We start from the raw sequence: 16,903 nt of genomic DNA on the forward strand, positions 1-16,903 counted from the left end.
CCCAGGGCTCGGAAATAGGACCACTGCTCTTTTTGATATGTATTAATGAACGGGGTTTGGGTGTACAGGGGATAATTTCAAAGAATTTGCAGATGACACGAAACTCAAAAGTGTAAAAAACAACGTAAAGGATAGTGAAGGACTTCAGTAATACATAGACAGACTGGCGAAATGGGCAGAAACATGGCACATGAAATGTAATGCTAAGAATTGTGAAATGATACATTATGGTAGGAAGAATGAGGGGAGCCAATATAAACTAAATGGTGCAATTTCAAAGGGAGTGCAGTAATAGCGAGACCTGGGATGCATGTACACAAATCTTTGAAGGTGGCAGGACAAGTTGAGAAGGATGTTAATGAAGCAAATGGGGTCCTTCTCTTTATTAATTGAGGCATAGGATAAAAAGCAAGGAATTAATACTAAACCTTGATAAAACACTGGTTAGGCCTCAGCTGGAGTATTCTATTCAATTCTGGGCACCAAACATTAGGAAGGATGTAAAGGCCTTAGAGAGGATGCAGAGGAGATTTACTAGAGTGGTGCCTTGGATGAGGGACTTCAGTTGTGTGGAGAAACTGAAGAATTGGGGTTGTTCTCCTCAGATCAATGAAGGTTAAGGGGAGGTTGGATAGAGATGTTCAAAATCATGAAGCGTTTTGATAGAGTAAATAAGGAGAAACTTTCCAGTTGCAGTAGGGCAGTAACATCACAGGTTAAATACAGATTAAAGCTCCTGGCAAAATGTCCCATCAAACACTGTCAGGGCAGGCACGGCACGGGATAGGTACAGATTAAAGTTCCCTCTGAACTGCCCCATTGAACATTCCCAGGAAAGGTACAGCACGGGTTATATGCAGAATGAAGCTCCCTCTACACTGTTAAATCAAACACTCCCAGGGCAGGTACAACACAGTTTAGATACACAAAATGCTTCCTCTACTCAGTGCAGATTAGATCTCGCCAAATATTTCAGATACAAGGTGGCTTTGCTGGACACTCTGCTGATGTCTTTCCATATCTCTTCACTGAGTTATGCCTCTCACAATCGCAATGTCCTGGTCTCTCTGCATCTCTGGACTCAGTTACACCGCTCTCTACCTCCCTCTTCGGGTGTCTCTCTGCATCTCTGGACTCAGTTACACCGCTCTCTACCTCCCTCTTCGGGTGTCTCTCTGCATCTCTGGACTCAGTTACACCGCTCTCTTCCTCCCTCTTCGGGTGTCTGTCTGCATCTCTGTACTCAGTAACACCGTTCTCTCACTCCCTCTGCTGATGTCTCTCTGCATCTCTGTGCTCAGTTACACCGCTCTCTACCTCCCTCTGCTGGTGTCTCCATGTGTCACTCGATCCGCTCTGTTCTGTGTGATGCAAATGGTCAATGAGACGGCTGATTAAAAACATGTGGTGCAGTGACTCACACGGACAGAGAGAGACTCAGGCTGAGTGAAGCACAGGGACATTTCCATCGGCTGCAGACTGCACGGCGTTACAAGGGGACATGGGAATGTGTGGAAATCTGGGGATCAAAAAAGGAATGGTGCAGATTGGGAGAAACGAGCAGAACAGATGGGGAGCATGGGGTGAAATCATCGGAAGACAGGTTAAAAACAGACAAGCAACAGAAAAACAAACAGCAGGTGAAAATGAAGAAAAGAAACTCATGAAATAGGACAATGGACGTGATTGAATGAAAGGAGGATCCTAAAGAAAATGAGTTGTCTCAAAAACAGCTTTTTATTTTTTTTCGCCTTTCCGCTCAGCTCAGGTGTGTGGGATGGAAGAGAAGCCAGGTTGACTCTTCACTGCCCTCTGGAGTGTCCGAAAGGCAGCCAATCGGATCAAAACAGCGGTTCTTTTAATTGGAGTCAGGTGACTGCAGGTTGTGCATAAAATCTCGTGATTGAAATGTGGTTTTCTTGCATTTTGACCGTTGAGTCGAGGATTTTCCATTGAACGAATCAAATAAATGGGCTTTCTGAGCAATATTCATGCGACGAGGTGGCCGAGTGTTTGAGGTGATGGATTCCTAATCCATTGTGCTCTGCACGCATGGTTTTGTATCTCATCCGCGCCATTATTGCATTTACCGTTTGATGTGTAGGTTCCTTCCTGAAATTCAACCAGAAGTCTTGGGCCTCGCTCCAATCAGAAGCCACGGTGGATGAATTTTGCATTGCTCGCTGATCTCAGCTCAAATCAGCAAGGTCCTGATTGGTGCACGGAGGTGTTGCGAGTGTTAGATGTGAATAACATGAAGTATCAAGAAAGTGCACAATGACGCCCCGGTAAAGCGAGTATCTGTCCACAGATAATACCTGACCTGCTGAGTGTTGCCAGCAGTTTCTGGATTTATTTTTGAGCTTTCACGATAGCCGTTTTCCTGACAACTTGAAACTTTACTCAAGGGCGCAGCTTCAAGCACAACTTTCTTGAGCTCTACTCACACACAACATCGCTCTTTACTTTCCGACACACTCGCTTTAAAATCTGGCTAATCCGCACACAGCTTCCTGCGCCACGAAAATTTGAAACACCTTTCGCTCTTGGCCTGCAATCGCTCCTTTTTCACCACAGGCGCTATTTAGATTTATCCTCTACTCGATTCAATCCCATGTTTAAACAGAACTATTAAGATCAAGGCGGAACACTTCAGATCTTCCTGGGCCGCCCCAACTTGCCAAATGTGCACGTCTCAACCGCCACTCGCAGCTCTGTAGCGCTGCCCGTCGGTCACGCAACTCAACTGCTGAAAGAAAAAATCCAAAAAGCATCAAAACGAAATCCAGTTCTTCAGTTACCATCACCTGGATCACAAGATTCGACAAGTAAAATTCGTGAACAATCGGGCGGCTGTCTTTCCAGAGGCCAGCGCTGCTTTCATCGTGTTTGTCTGTCGAGCGGTCACGCAGATCGAAATGTATCGACTGGTTTCAAGGCGCAAATGAACATTGGTGCGATTCGGACATCTGCCCAATAGAAACAGTGGTCGCAGCAGAACAAACTTCAAGGCGTGAGATCATGAAAGTGAATGCTGGAGTCGGCAATGCCGCAGGAAAGTTTCCATGAAATGGAAGGAAGAAAGGAAAGGCGGCATATTGGCTGTGGAAGGAAGAAAAAGTGGGGAAAACAGGCCAGTTTGAACTGTGGAGCATCAAGTACAGGCATGTGAGAGTGCTGGATTTGAAGGAATGGTTAGGTTTTTGCCAGCAAAAAAAAAAATTCTTTTTTTTGCAAAAGATTGATTTCTTGCTGCATTCTATTAGTGTATGTGGTAGAGAACAAAAGAGGTAATCGAAACTATACTGTAGCTCGTATTCAAACCGAACAAACTGCGACCTCAACGCAGAGCATGGACGAGGATACGATCAAGGCGAAGCGCATCAGGTGGGGCAGTCATGCCCGAACAACAGCAATGTCGCGCCCGGTGCTGCTTGGAAAAGAAGGATGTTTGTTGATGAGGAAAAAATAGCAAGCACTTTTCACGCTGGCAGCGGTGGGATTCGAACCCACGCCCCAGAAGAAACTGGAGCCTTAATCTAGCGCCTTAGACCGCTCGGCCACGCTACCACGGGTCAAAGCTCTGCCTTCAGAATCTGAAATCTGATGATTGAAATGTGGTTTTCTTGCATTTTGACCGTTGAGTCGAGGATTTTCCATTGAACGAATCAAATAAATGGGCTTTCTGAGCAATATCCATGCGACGAGGTGGCCGAGTGTTTGAGGTGATGGATTCCTAATCCATTGTGCTCTGCACGCATGGTTTTGTATCTCATCCGCGCCATTATTGCATTTACCGTTTGATGTGTCGTTTCCTTCCTGAAATTCAACCAGAAGTCTTGGGCCTCGCTCCAGTCCGAAGCCACGGTGGATGAATTTTGCATAGCTCGCTGATCTCTGCTCAAATCAGCAAGGTCCTGATTGGTGCACGGAGGTGTTGCGAGTGTGAGATGTGAATAACGTGAAATATCAAGAAAGTGCACAATGACGCCCCGGTAAAGCGAGCATCTGTCCACAGATAATACCTGACCTGCTGAGTGTTGCCAGCAGTTTCTCGATTTATTTTTGAGATTTCACGATAGCCCTTTTCCTGACAACTTGAAACTTTACTCAAGGGCGCAGCTTCAAGCACAACTTTCTTGAGCTCTACTCACACACAACATCGCTCTTTACTTTCCGACACACTCGCTTTAAAATCTGGCTTATCCGCACACAGCTTCCTGTGCCACGAAAATTTGAAACACCTTTCGCTCTTGGCCTGCAATCGCTCCTTTTTCGCCACAAGCGCTCTTTACATTTATCCTCTACTCGATTCAATCCCATGTTTCAACAGAACTATTAAGATCAAGGCGGAACACTTCAGATCTTCCTGGGCCGCCCCAACTTGCCAAATGTGCACCTCTCAACCGCCACTCGCAGCTCTGCAGCGCTGCCCGTCGGTCACGCAACTCAACTGCTGAAAGAAAAAATCCAAAAAGCATCAAAACAAAATCCAGTTCTTCAGTGACCATCACCTGGATCACAAGATTCGACAAGTAAAATTCGTGAACAATCGTGCGGCTGTCTTTCCAGAGGCCAGCCCTGCTTTCATCGTGTTTGTCTGTCGAGCGGTCACAGAGATCGAAATGTATCGACTGGTTTCAAGGCGCAAATGAACATTGGTGCGAATCGGACATCTGCCCAATAGAAACAGTGGTCACAGCAGAACAAATTTAAACGCGTGAGATCATGAAAGTGAATGCTGGAGTCTGCAATGCCGCAGGATAGTTTCCATGAAGTGGAAGGAAGAAAGGAAAGGCGGCATATTGGCTGTGGAAGGAAGAAAAAGTGGGGAAAACAGGCCAGTTTGAACTGTGGAGCATCAAGTACAGGCATGTGAGAGTGCTGGATTTGAAGGAATGGTTAGGTTTTTGCCAGCAACAAAAATATTTCTTTTTTGTGCAAAAGATTGATTTCTTGCTGCATTCTATTAGTGTATGTGGTAGAGAACAAAAGAGGTAATCGAAACTATACTGTAGCTCGTATTCAAACCGAACAAACTGCGACCTCAACGCAGAGCATGGACGAGGATACGATCAAGGCGAAGCGCATCAGGTGGGGCAGTCATGCCCGAACAACAGCAATGTCGCGCCCGGTGCTGCTTGGAAAAGAAGGATGTTTGGTGATGAGGAAAAAATAGCAAGCACTTTACACGCTGGCAGCGGTGGGATTCGAACCGACGCCCCCGAGGTGACTGGAGCCTTAATCCAGTGCCTTAGACCGCTCGGCCACGCTACCACCTGTCAAAGTTTTGCCTTCAGAATCTGATATCTGGTGATTGAAATGTGGTTTTCTTGCATTTTGACCTTTGAGTCGAGGATTTTCCATTGAACGAATCAAATAAATGGGCTTTCTGAGCAATATTCATGCGACGAGGTGACCGAGTGTTTGAAGTGATGGATTCCTAATCCATTGTGCTCTGCACGCATGGTTTTGTATCTCATCCGCGCCATTATTGCATTTACCGTTTGATGTGTCGGTTCCTTCCTGAAATTCAACCAGACGTCTTGGGCCTCGCTTCAATCCGAAGCCACGGTGGATGAATTTTGCATTGCTCGCTGATCTCTGCTCAAATCAGGAAGGAAAAATTGGCGCACCGAGGTGTTGCGAGTGTAAGATGTGAATAACGTGAAGTATCAAGAAAGTGCACAATGACGCCCCGGTAAAGCGAGTATCTGTCCACAGATAATACCTGACCTGCTGAGTGTTGCCAGCAGTTTCTGGATTTATTTTTGAGATTTCACGATAGCCCTTTTCCTGACAACTTGAAACTTTACTCAAGGGCGCAGCTTCAAGCACAACTTTCTTGAGCTCCACTCACACACAACATCGCTCTTTACTTTCCGACACACTCGCTTTAAAATCTGGCTTATCCGCACACAGCTTCCTGCGCCACGAAAATTTGAAACACCTTTCGCTCTTGGCCTGCAATCGCTCCTTTTTCGCCACAGGCGCTCTTTACATTTATCCTCTACTCGATTCAATCCCATGTTTAAACAGAACTATTAAGATCAAGGCGGCACACTTCCGATCTTCCTGGGCCGCCCCAACTTGCCAAATGTGCACCTCTCAACCGCCACTCGCAGCTCTGTAGCGCTGCCCGTCGGTCACGCAACTCAACTGCTGAAAGAAAAAATCCAAAAAGCATCAAAACAAAATCCAGTTCTTCAGTTACCATCACCTGGATCACAAGATTCGACAAGTAAAATTCGTGAACAATCGGGCGGCTGTCTTTCCAGAGGCCAGCCCTGCTTTCATCGTGTTTGTCTGTCGAGCGGTCACGCAGATCGAAATGTGTCGACTGGTTTCAAGGCGCAAATGAACATTGGTGCGAATCGGACATCTGCCCAATAGAAACAGTGGTCACAGCAGAACAAATTTAAACGCGTGAGATCATGAAAGTGAATGCTGGAGTCGGCAATGCCGCAGGATAGTTTCCATGAAGTGGAAGGAAGAAAGGAAAGGCGGCATATTGGCTGTGGAAGGAAGAAAAAGTGGGGAAAACAGGCCAGTTTGAACTGTGGAGCATCAAGTACAGGCATGTGAGAGTGCTGGATTTGAAGGAATGGTTAGGTTTTTGCCAGCAACAAAAATATTTCTTTTTTGTGCAAAAGATTGATTTCTTGCTGCATTCTATTAGTGTATGTGGTAGAGAACAAAAGAGGTAATCGAAACTATACTGTAGCTCGTATTCAAACCGAACAAACTGCGACCTCAACGCAGAGCATGGACGAGGATACGATCAAGGCGAAGCGCATCAGGTGGGGCAGTCATGCCCGAACAACAGCAATGTCGCGCCCGGTGCTGCTTGGAAAAGAAGGATGTTTGGTGATGAGGAAAAAATAGTAAGCACTTTACACGTTGGCAGCGGTGGGATTCGAACCCACGCCCCCGAAGAGACTGGAGCCTTAATCCAGCGCCTTAGACCGCTCGGCCACGCTACCACCTGTCAAAGCTCTGCCTTCAGAATCTGATATCTGGTGATTGAAATGTGGTTTTCTTGCATTTTGACCTTTGAGTCGAGGATTTTCCATTGAAAAAGTCAAATAAATGGTCTTTCTGAGCAATATTCATGCGACGAGGTGGCCGAGTGTTTGAGGTGATGGATTCCTAATCCATTGTGCTCTGCACGCATGGTTTTGTATCTCATCCGCGCCATTATTGCATTTACCGTTTGATGTGTCGCTTCCTTCCTGAAATTCAACCAGATGTCTTGGGCCTCGCTCCAATCCGAAGCCACGGTGGATGAATTTTGCATTGCTCGCTGATCTCTGCTCAAATCAGCAAGGAAAAATTGGTGCATGGAGGTGTTGCGAGTGTAAGATGTGAATAACGTGAAGGATCAAGAAAGTGCACAATGACGCCCCGGTAAAGCGAGTATCTATCCACAGATAACACCTGACCTGCTGAGTGTTGCCAGCAGTTTCTGGATTTATTTTTAAGCTTTCACTATAGCCGTTTTCCTGACAACTTGAAACTTTACTCAAGGGCGCAGCTTCAAGCACAACTTTCTTGAGCTCTACTCACACACAACATCGCTCTTTACTTTCCGACACACTCGCTTTAAAATCTGGCTTATCCGCACACAGCTTCCTGCGCCACGAAAATTTGAAACACCTTTCGCTCTTGGCCTGCAATCGCTCCTTTTTCGCCACAGGCGCTCTTTACATTTATCCTCTACTCGATTCAATCCCATGTTTAAACAGAACTATTAAGATCAAGGCGGAATACTTCCGATCTTCCTGGGTCGCCCCAACTTGCCAAATGTGCACCTCTCAACCGCCACTCGCAGCTCTGTCGCGCTGCCCGTCGGTCACGCAACTCAACTGCTGAAAGAAAAAATCCAAAAAGCATCAAAACAAAATCCAGTTCTTCAGTTACCATCACCTGGATCACAAGATTCGACAAGTAAAATTCGTGAACAATCGTGCGGCTGTCTTTCCAGAGGCCAGCCCTGCTTTCATCGTGTTTGTCTGTCGAGCGGTCACAGAGATCGAAATGTATCGACTGGTTTCAAGGCGCAAATGAACATTGGTGCGAATCGGACATCTGCCCAATAGAAACAGTGGTCACAGCAGAACAAATTTAAACGCGTGAGATCATGAAAGTGAATGCTGGAGTCGGCAATGCCGCAGGAAAGTTTCCATGAAGTGGAAGGAAGAAAGGAAAGGCGGCCTATTGGCTGTGGAAGGAAGAAAAAGTGGGGAAAACAGGCCAGTTTGAACTGTGGAGCATCAAGTACAGGCATGTGAGAGTGCTGGATTTGAAGGAATGGTTAGGTTTTTGCCAGCAACAAAAAATATTTCTTTTTTGTGCAAAAGATTGATTTCTTGCTGCATTCTATTAGTGTATGTGATAGAGAACAAAAGAGGTAATCGAAACTATACTGTAGCTCGTATTCAAACCGAACAAACTGCGACCTCAACGCAGAGCATGGACGAGGATACGATCAAGGCGAAGCGCATCAGGTGGGGCAGTCATGCCCGAACAACAGCAATGTCGCGCCCGGTGCTGCTTGGAAAAGAAGGATGTTTGGTGATGAGGAAAAAATATTAAGCACTTTACACGTTGGCAGCGGTGGGATTCGAACCCACGCCCCCGAAGAGACTGGAGCCTTAATCCAGCGCCTTAGACCGCTCGGCCACGCTACCACCTGTCAAAGCTCTGCCTTCAGAATCTGATATCTGGTGATTGAAATGTGGTTTTCTTGCATTTTGACCTTTGAGTCGAGGATTTTCCATTGAACGAATCAAATAAATGGGCTTTCTGAGCAATATTCATGCGACGAGGTGGCCGAGTGTTTGAGGTGATGGATTCCTAATCCATTGTGCTCTGCACGCATGGTTTTGTATCTCATCCGCACCATTATTGCATTTACCGTTTGATGTGTCGCTTCCTTCCTGAAATTCAACCAGATGTCTTGGGCCTCGCTCCAATCCGAAGCCACGGTGGATGAATTTTGCATTGCTCGCTGATCTCTGCTCAAATCAGCAAGGAAAAATTGGTGCACGGAGGTGTTGCGAGTGTAAGATGTGAATAACGTGAAGGATCAAGAAAGTGCACAATTACGCCCCGGTAAAGCGAGTATCTGTCCACAGATAATACCTGACCTGCTGAGTGTTGCCAGCAGTTTCTGGATTTATTTTTGAGCTTTCACTATAGCCGTTTTCCTGACAACTTGAAACTTTACTCAAGGGCGCAGCTTCAAGCACAACTTTCTTGAGCTCTACTCACACACAACATCGCTCTTTACTTTCCGACACACTCGCTTTAAAATCTGGCTTATCCGCACACAGCTTCCTGCGCCCCGAAAATTTGAAACACCTTTCGCTCTTGGCCTGCAATCGCTCCTTTTTCGCCACAGGCGCTCTTTACATTTATCCTCTACTCGATTCAATCCCATGTTTAAACAGAACTATTAAGATCAAGGCGGCACACTTCCTGGGCCGCCCCAACTTGCCAAATGTGCACCTCTCAACCGCCACTCGCAGCTCTGTAGCGCTGCCCGTCGGTCACGCAACTCAACTGCTGAAAGAAAAAATCCAAAAAGCATCAAAACAAAATCCAGTTCTTCAGTTACCATCACCTGGATCACAAGATTCGACAAGTAAAATTCGTGAACAATCGGGCGGCTGTCTTTCCAGAGGCCAGCCCTGCTTTCATCGTGTTTGTCTGTCGAGCGGTCACGCAGATCGAAATGTGTCGACTGGTTTCAAGGCGCAAATGAACATTGGTGCGAATCGGACATCTGCCCAATAGAAACAGTGGTCACAGCAGAACAAATTTAAACGCGTGAGATCATGAAAGTGAATGCTGGAGTCGGCAATGCCGCAGGATAGTTTCCATGAAGTGGAAGGAAGAAAGGAAAGGCGGCATATTGGCTGTGGAAGGAAGAAAAAGTGGGGAAAACAGGCCAGTTTGAACTGTGGAGCATCAAGTACAGGCATGTGAGAGTGCTGGATTTGAAGGAATGGTTAGGTTTTTGCCAGCAACAAAAATATTTCTTTTTTGTGCAAAAGATTGATTTCTTGCTGCATTCTATTAGTGTATGTGGTAGAGAACAAAAGAGGTAATCGAAACTATACTGTAGCTCGTATTCAAACCGAACAAACTGCGACCTCAACGCAGAGCATGGACGAGGATACGATCAAGGCGAAGCGCATCAGGTGGGGCAGTCATGCCCGAACAACAGCAATGTCGCGCCCGGTGCTGCTTGGAAAAGAAGGATGTTTGGTGATGAGGAAAAAATAGTAAGCACTTTACACGTTGGCAGCGGTGGGATTCGAACCCACGCCCCCGAAGAGACTGGAGCCTTAATCCAGCGCCTTAGACCGCTCGGCCACGCTACCACCTGTCAAAGCTCTGCCTTCAGAATCTGATATCTGGTGATTGAAATGTGGTTTTCTTGCATTTTGACCTTTGAGTCGAGGATTTTCCATTGAAAAAGTCAAATAAATGGTCTTTCTGAGCAATATTCATGCGACGAGGTGGCCGAGTGTTTGAGGTGATGGATTCCTAATCCATTGTGCTCTGCACGCATGGTTTTGTATCTCATCCGCGCCATTATTGCATTTACCGTTTGATGTGTCGCTTCCTTCCTGAAATTCAACCAGATGTCTTGGGCCTCGCTCCAATCCGAAGCCACGGTGGATGAATTTTGCATTGCTCGCTGATCTCTGCTCAAATCAACAAGGAAAAATTGGTGCACGGAGGTGTTGCGAGTGTAAGATGTGAATAACGTGAAGGATCAAGAAAGTGCACAATGACGCCCCGGTAAAGCGAGTATCTATCCACAGATAACACCTGACCTGCTGAGTGTTGCCAGCAGTTTCTGGATTTATTTTTGAGCTTTCACTATAGCCGTTTTCCTGACAACTTGAAACTTTACTCAAGGGCGCAGCTTCAAGCACAACTTTCTTGAGCTCTACTCACACACAACATCGCTCTTTACTTTCCGACACACTCGCTTTAAAATCTGGCTTATCCGCACACAGCTTCCTGCGCCACGAAAATTTGAAACACCTTTCGCTCTTGGCCTGCAATCGCTCCTTTTTCGCCACAGGCGCTCTTTACATTTATCCTCTACTCGATTCAATCCCATGTTTAAACAGAACTATTAAGATCAAGGCGGAATACTTCCGATCTTCCTGGGCCGCCCCAACTTGCCAAATGTGCACCTCTCAACCGCCACTCGCAGCTCTGTCGCGCTGCCCGTCGGTCACGCAACTCAACTGCTGAAAGAAAAAATCCAAAAAGCATCAAAACAAAATCCAGTTCTTCAGTTACCATCACCTGGATCACAAGATTCGACAAGTAAAATTCGTGAAAAATCGGGCGGCTGTCTTTCCAGAGGCCAGCCCTGCTTTCATCGTGTTTGTCTGTCGAGCGGTCACGCAGATCGAAATGTGTCGACTGGTTTCAAGGCGCAAATGAACATTGGTGCGAATCGGACATCTGCCCAATAGAAACAGTGGTCACAGCAGAACAAATTTAAACGCGTGAGATCATGAAAGTGAATGCTGGAGTCGGCAATGCCGCAGGAAAGTTTCCATGAAGTGGAAGGAAGAAAGGAAAGGCGGCCTATTGGCTGTGGAAGGAAGAAAAAGTGGGGAAAACAGGCCAGTTTGAACTGTGGAGCATCAAGTACAGGCATGTGAGAGTGCTGGATTTGAAGGAATGGTTAGGTTTTTGCCAGCAACAAAAAATATTTCTTTTTTGTGCAAAAGATTGATTTCTTGCTGCATTCTATTAGTGTATGTGGTAGAGAACAAAAGAGGTAATCGAAACTATACTGTAGCTCGTATTCAAACCGAACAAACTGCGACCTCAACGCAGAGCATGGACGAGGATACGATCAAGGCGAAGCGCATCAGGTGGGGCAGTCATGCCCGAACAACAGCAATGTCGCGCCCGGTGCTGCTTGGAAAAGAAGGATGTTTGGTGATGAGGAAAAAATAGTAAGCACTTTACACGTTGGCAGCGGTGGGATTCGAACCCACGCCCCCGAAGAGACTGGAGCCTTAATCCAGCGCCTTAGACCGCTCGGCCACGCTACCACCTGTCAAAGCTCTGCCTTCAGAATCTGATATCTGGTGATTGAAATGTGGTTTTCTTGCATTTTGACCTTTGAGTCGAGGATTTTCCATTGAACGAATCAAATAAATGGGCTTTCTGAGCAATATTCATGCGACGAGGTGGCCGAGTGTTTGAGGTGATGGATTCCTAATCCATTGTGCTCTGCACGCATGGTTTTGTATCTCATCCGCGCCATTATTGCATTTACCGTTTGATGTGTCGCTTCCTTCCTGAAATTCAACCAGAAGTCTTGGGCCTCGCTCCAATCCGAAGCCACGGTGGATGAATTTTGCATTGCTCGCTGATCTCTGCTCAAATCAGCAAGGAAAAATTGGTGCACGGAGGTGTTGCGAGTGTAAGATGTGAATAACGTGAAGGATCAAGAAAGTGCACAATTACGCCCCGGTAAAGCGAGTATCTGTCCACAGATAATACCTGACCTGCTGAGTGTTGCCAGCAGTTTCTGGATTTATTTTTGAGCTTTCACGATAGCCGTTTTCCTGACAACTTGAAACTTTACTCAAGGGCGCAGCTTCAAGCACAACTTTCTTGAGCTCTACTCACACACAACATCGCTATTTACTTTCCGACACACTCGCTTTAAAATCTGGCTTATCCGCACACAGCTTCCTGCGCCACGAAAATTTGAAACACCTTTCGCTCTTGGCCTGCAATCACTCCTTTTTCGCCACAGGCGCTCTTTACATTTATCCTCTACTCGATTCAATCCCATGTTTAAACAGAACTATTAAGATCAAGGCGGCACACTTCCGATCTTCCTGGGCCGCCCCAACTTGCCAAATGTGCACCTCTCAACCGCCACTCGCAGCTCTGTAGCGCTGCCCGTCGGTCACGCAACTCAACTGCTGAAAGAAAAAATCCAAAAAGCATCAAAACAAAATCCAGTTCTTCAGTTACCATCACCTGGATCACAAGATTCGACAAGTAAAATTCGTGAACAATCGGGCGGCTGTCTTTCCAGAGGTCAGCCCTGCTTTCATCGTGTTTGTCTGTCGAGCGGTCACGCAGATCGAAATGTGTCGACTGGTTTCAAGGCGCAAATGAACATTGGTGCGAATCGGACATCTGCCCAATAGAAACAGTAGTCACAGCAGAACAAATTTAAACGCGTGAGATCATGAAAGTGAATGCTGGAGTCGGCAATGCCGCCAGAAAGTTTCCATGAAGTGGAAGGAAGAAAGGAAAGGCGGCCTATTGGCTGTGGAAGGAAGAAAAAGTGGGGAAAACAGGCCAGTTTGAACTGTGGAGCATCAAGTACAGGCATGTGAGAGTGCTGGATTTGAAGGAATGGTTCGGTTTTTGCCAGCAACAAAAAATATTTCTTTTTTGTGCAAAAGATTGATTTCTTGCTGCATTCTATTAGTGTATGTGGTAGAGAACAAAAGAGGTAATCGAAACTATACTGTAGCTCGTATTCAAACCGAACAAACTGCGACCTCAACGCAGAGCATGGACGAGGATACGATCAAGGCGAAGCGCATCAGGTGGGGCAGTCATGCCCGAACAACAGCAATGTCGCGCCCGGTGCTGCTTGGAAAAGAAGGATGTTTGGTGATGAGGAAAAAATAGTAAGCACTTTACACGTTGGCAGCGGTGGGATTCGAACCCACGCCCCCGAAGAGACTGGAGCCTTAATCCAGCGCCTTAGACCGCTCGGCCACGCTACCACCTGTCAAAGCTCTGCCTTCAGAATCTGATATCTGGTGATTGAAATGTGTTTTTCTTGCATTTTGACCTTTGAGTCGAGGATTTTCCATTGAACGAATCAAATAAATGGGCTTTCTGAGCAATATTCATGCGACGAGGTGGCCGAGTGTTTGAGGTGATGGATTCCTAATCCATTGTGCTCTGCACGCATGGTTTTGTATCTCATCCGCGCCATTATTGCATTTACCGTTTGATGTGTCGCTTCCTTCCTGAAATTCAACCAGATGTCTTGGGCCTCGCTCCAATCCGAAGCCACGGTGGATGAATTTTGCATTGCTCGCTGATCTCTGCTCAAATCAGCAAGGAAAAATTGGTGCACGGAGGTGTTGCGAGTGTAAGATGTGAATAACGTGAAGGATCAAGAAAGTGCACAATGACGCCCCGGTAAAGCGAGTATCTATCCACAGATAATACCTGACCTGCTGAGTGTTGCCAGCAGTTTCTGGATTTATTTTTGAGCTTTCACTATAGCCGTTTTCCTGACAACTTGAAACTTTACTCAAGGGCGCAGCTTCAAGCACAACTTTCTTGAGCTCTACTCACACACAACATCGCTCTTTACTTTCCGACACACTCGCTTTAAAATCTGGCTTATCCGCACACAGCTTCCTGCGCCACGAAAATTTGAAACACCTTTCGCTCTTGGCCTGCAATCGCTCCTTTTTCGCCACAGGCGCTCTTTACATTTATCCTCTACTCGATTCAATCCCATGTTTAAACAGAACTATTAAGATCAAGGCGGAATACTTCCGATCTTCCTGGGCCGCCCCAACTTGCCAAATGTGCACCTCTCAACCGCCACTCGCAGCTCTGTAGCGCTGCCCGTCGGTCACGCAACTCAACTGCTGAAAGAAAAAATCCAAAAAGCATCAAAACAAAATCCAGTTCTTCAGTTACCATCACCTGGATCACAAGATTCGACAAGTAAAATTCGTGAACAATCGGGCGGCTGTCTTTCCAGAGGCCAGCCCTGCTTTCATCGTGTTTGTCTGTCGAGCGGTCACGCAGATCGAAATGTGTCGACTGGTTTCAAGGCGCAAATGAACATTGGTGCGAATCGGACATCTGCCCAATAGAAACAGTGGTCACAGCAGAACAAATTTAAACGCGTGAGATCATGAAAGTGAATGCTGGAGTCGGCAATGCCGCAGGATAGTTTCCATGAAGTGGAAGGAAGAAAGGAAAGGCGGCATATTGGCTGTGGAAGGAAGAAAAAGTGGGGAAAACAGGCCAGTTTGAACTGTGGAGCATCAAGTGCAGGCATGTGTGAGTGCTGGATTTGAAGGAATGGTTAGGTTTTTGCCAGCAACAAAAAATATTTCTTTTTTGTGCAAAAGATTGATTTCTTGCTGCATTCTATTAGTGTATGTGGTAGAGAACAAAAGAGGTAATCGAAACTATACTGTAGCTCGTATTCAAACCGAACAAACTGCGACCTCAACGCAGAGCATGGACGAGGATACGATCAAGGCGAAGCGCATCAGGTGGGGCAGTCATGCCCGAACAACAGCAATGTCGCGCCCGGTGCTGCTTGGAAAAGAAGGATGTTTGGTGATGAGGAAAAAATAGTAAGCACTTTACACGTTGGCAGCGGTGGGATTCGAACCCACGCCCCCGAAGAGACTGGAGCCTTAATCCAGCGCCTTAGACCGCTCGGCCACGCTACCACCTGTCAAAGCTCTGCCTTCAGAATCTGATATCTGGTGATTGAAATGTGGTTTTCTTGCATTTTGACCTTTGAGTCGAGGATTTTCCATTGAACGAATCAAATAAATGGGCTTTCTGAGCAATATTCATGCGACGAGGTGGCCGAGTGTTTGAGGTGATGGATTCCTAATCCATTGTGCTCTGCACGCATGGTTTTGTATCTCATCCGCGCCATTATTGCATTTACCGTTTGATGTGTCGCTTCCTTCCTGAAATTCAACCAGATGTCTTGGGCCTCGCTCCAATCCGAAGCCACGGTGGATGAATTTTGCATTGCTCGCTGATCTCTGCTCAAATCAGCAAGGAAAAATTGGTGCACGGAGGTGTTGCGAGTGTAAGATGTGAATAACGTGAAGGATCAAGAAAGTGCACAATGACGCCCCGGTAAAGCGAGTATCTATCCACAGATAATACCTGACCTGCTGAGTGTTGCCAGCAGTTTCTGGATTTATTTTTGAGCTTTCACTATAGCCGTTTTCCTGACAACTTGAAACTTTACTCAAGGGCGCAGCTTCAAGCACAACTTTCTTGAGCTCTACTCACACACAACATCGCTCTTTACTTTCCGACACACTCGCTTTAAAATCTGGCTTATCCGCACACAGCTTCCTGCGCCACGAAAATTTGAAACACCTTTCGCTCTTGGCCTGCAATCGCTCCTTTTTCGCCACAGGCGCTCTTTACATTTATCGTCTACTCGATTCAATCCCATGTTTAAACAGAACTATTAAGATCAAGGCGGAATACTTCCGATCTTCCTGGGCCGCCCCAACTTGCCAAATGTGCACCTCTCAACCGCCACTCGCAGCTCTGTCGCGCTGCCCGTCGGTCACGCAACTCAACTGCTGAAAGAAAAAATCCAAAAAGCATCAAAACAAAATCCAGTTCTTCAGTTCCCATCACCTGGATCACAAGATTCCACAAGTAAAATTCGTGAACAATCGGGCGGCTGTCTTTCCAGAGGCCAGCCCTGCTTTCATCGTGTTTGTCTGTCGAGCGGTCACGCAGATCGAAATGTGTCGACTGGTTTCAAGGCGCAAATGAACATTGGTGCGAATCGGACATCTGCCCAATAGAAACAGTGGTCACAGCAGAACAAATTTAAACGCGTGAGATCATGAAAGTGAATGCTGGAGTCGGCAATGCCGCAGGATAGTTTCCATGAAGTGGAAGGAAGAAAGGAAAGGCGGCATATTGGCTGTGGAAGGAAGAAAAAGTTGGGAAAACAGGCCAGTTTGAACTGTGGAGCATCAAGTACAGGCATGTGAGAGTGCTGGATTTGAAGGAATGGTTAGGTTTTTGCCAGCAACAAAAAACATTTCTTTTTTGTGCAAAAGATTGATTTCTTGCTGCA

At 46.5% G+C, this 16,903-nt stretch overlaps 8 non-coding genes across 8 annotated transcripts; all 8 read right to left on the reverse strand.

The window, feature by feature from the left end:
- Positions 1-3,488: 3,488 nt before the first annotated feature.
- On the reverse strand, positions 3,489-3,570 carry trnal-aag (transfer RNA leucine (anticodon AAG)). Its single transcript has one exon. It is a non-coding gene; the product is annotated as a tRNA-Leu (tRNA).
- A 1,625-nt stretch (positions 3,571-5,195) lies between these two features.
- trnal-aag (transfer RNA leucine (anticodon AAG)) lies at positions 5,196-5,277 on the reverse strand. The gene has a single exon. It is a non-coding gene; the product is annotated as a tRNA-Leu (tRNA).
- A 1,624-nt stretch (positions 5,278-6,901) lies between these two features.
- On the reverse strand, positions 6,902-6,983 carry trnal-aag (transfer RNA leucine (anticodon AAG)). The gene has a single exon. It is a non-coding gene; the product is annotated as a tRNA-Leu (tRNA).
- A 1,625-nt stretch (positions 6,984-8,608) lies between these two features.
- trnal-aag (transfer RNA leucine (anticodon AAG)) lies at positions 8,609-8,690 on the reverse strand. Its single transcript has one exon. It is a non-coding gene; the product is annotated as a tRNA-Leu (tRNA).
- A 1,616-nt stretch (positions 8,691-10,306) lies between these two features.
- trnal-aag (transfer RNA leucine (anticodon AAG)) lies at positions 10,307-10,388 on the reverse strand. The gene has a single exon. It is a non-coding gene; the product is annotated as a tRNA-Leu (tRNA).
- Positions 10,389-12,013: 1,625 nt separating this feature from the next.
- Positions 12,014-12,095, reverse strand: trnal-aag (transfer RNA leucine (anticodon AAG)). The gene has a single exon. It is a non-coding gene; the product is annotated as a tRNA-Leu (tRNA).
- A 1,625-nt stretch (positions 12,096-13,720) lies between these two features.
- Positions 13,721-13,802, reverse strand: trnal-aag (transfer RNA leucine (anticodon AAG)). The gene has a single exon. It is a non-coding gene; the product is annotated as a tRNA-Leu (tRNA).
- Positions 13,803-15,427: 1,625 nt separating this feature from the next.
- Positions 15,428-15,509, reverse strand: trnal-aag (transfer RNA leucine (anticodon AAG)). Its single transcript has one exon. It is a non-coding gene; the product is annotated as a tRNA-Leu (tRNA).
- Between the last annotated feature and the right edge of the window lie 1,394 nt (positions 15,510-16,903).

This window comes from Heptranchias perlo, chromosome 35 (assembly GCF_035084215.1).
Source record: "Heptranchias perlo isolate sHepPer1 chromosome 35, sHepPer1.hap1, whole genome shotgun sequence".
Taxonomy (NCBI): Eukaryota; Metazoa; Chordata; class Chondrichthyes; order Hexanchiformes; family Hexanchidae; genus Heptranchias; species Heptranchias perlo.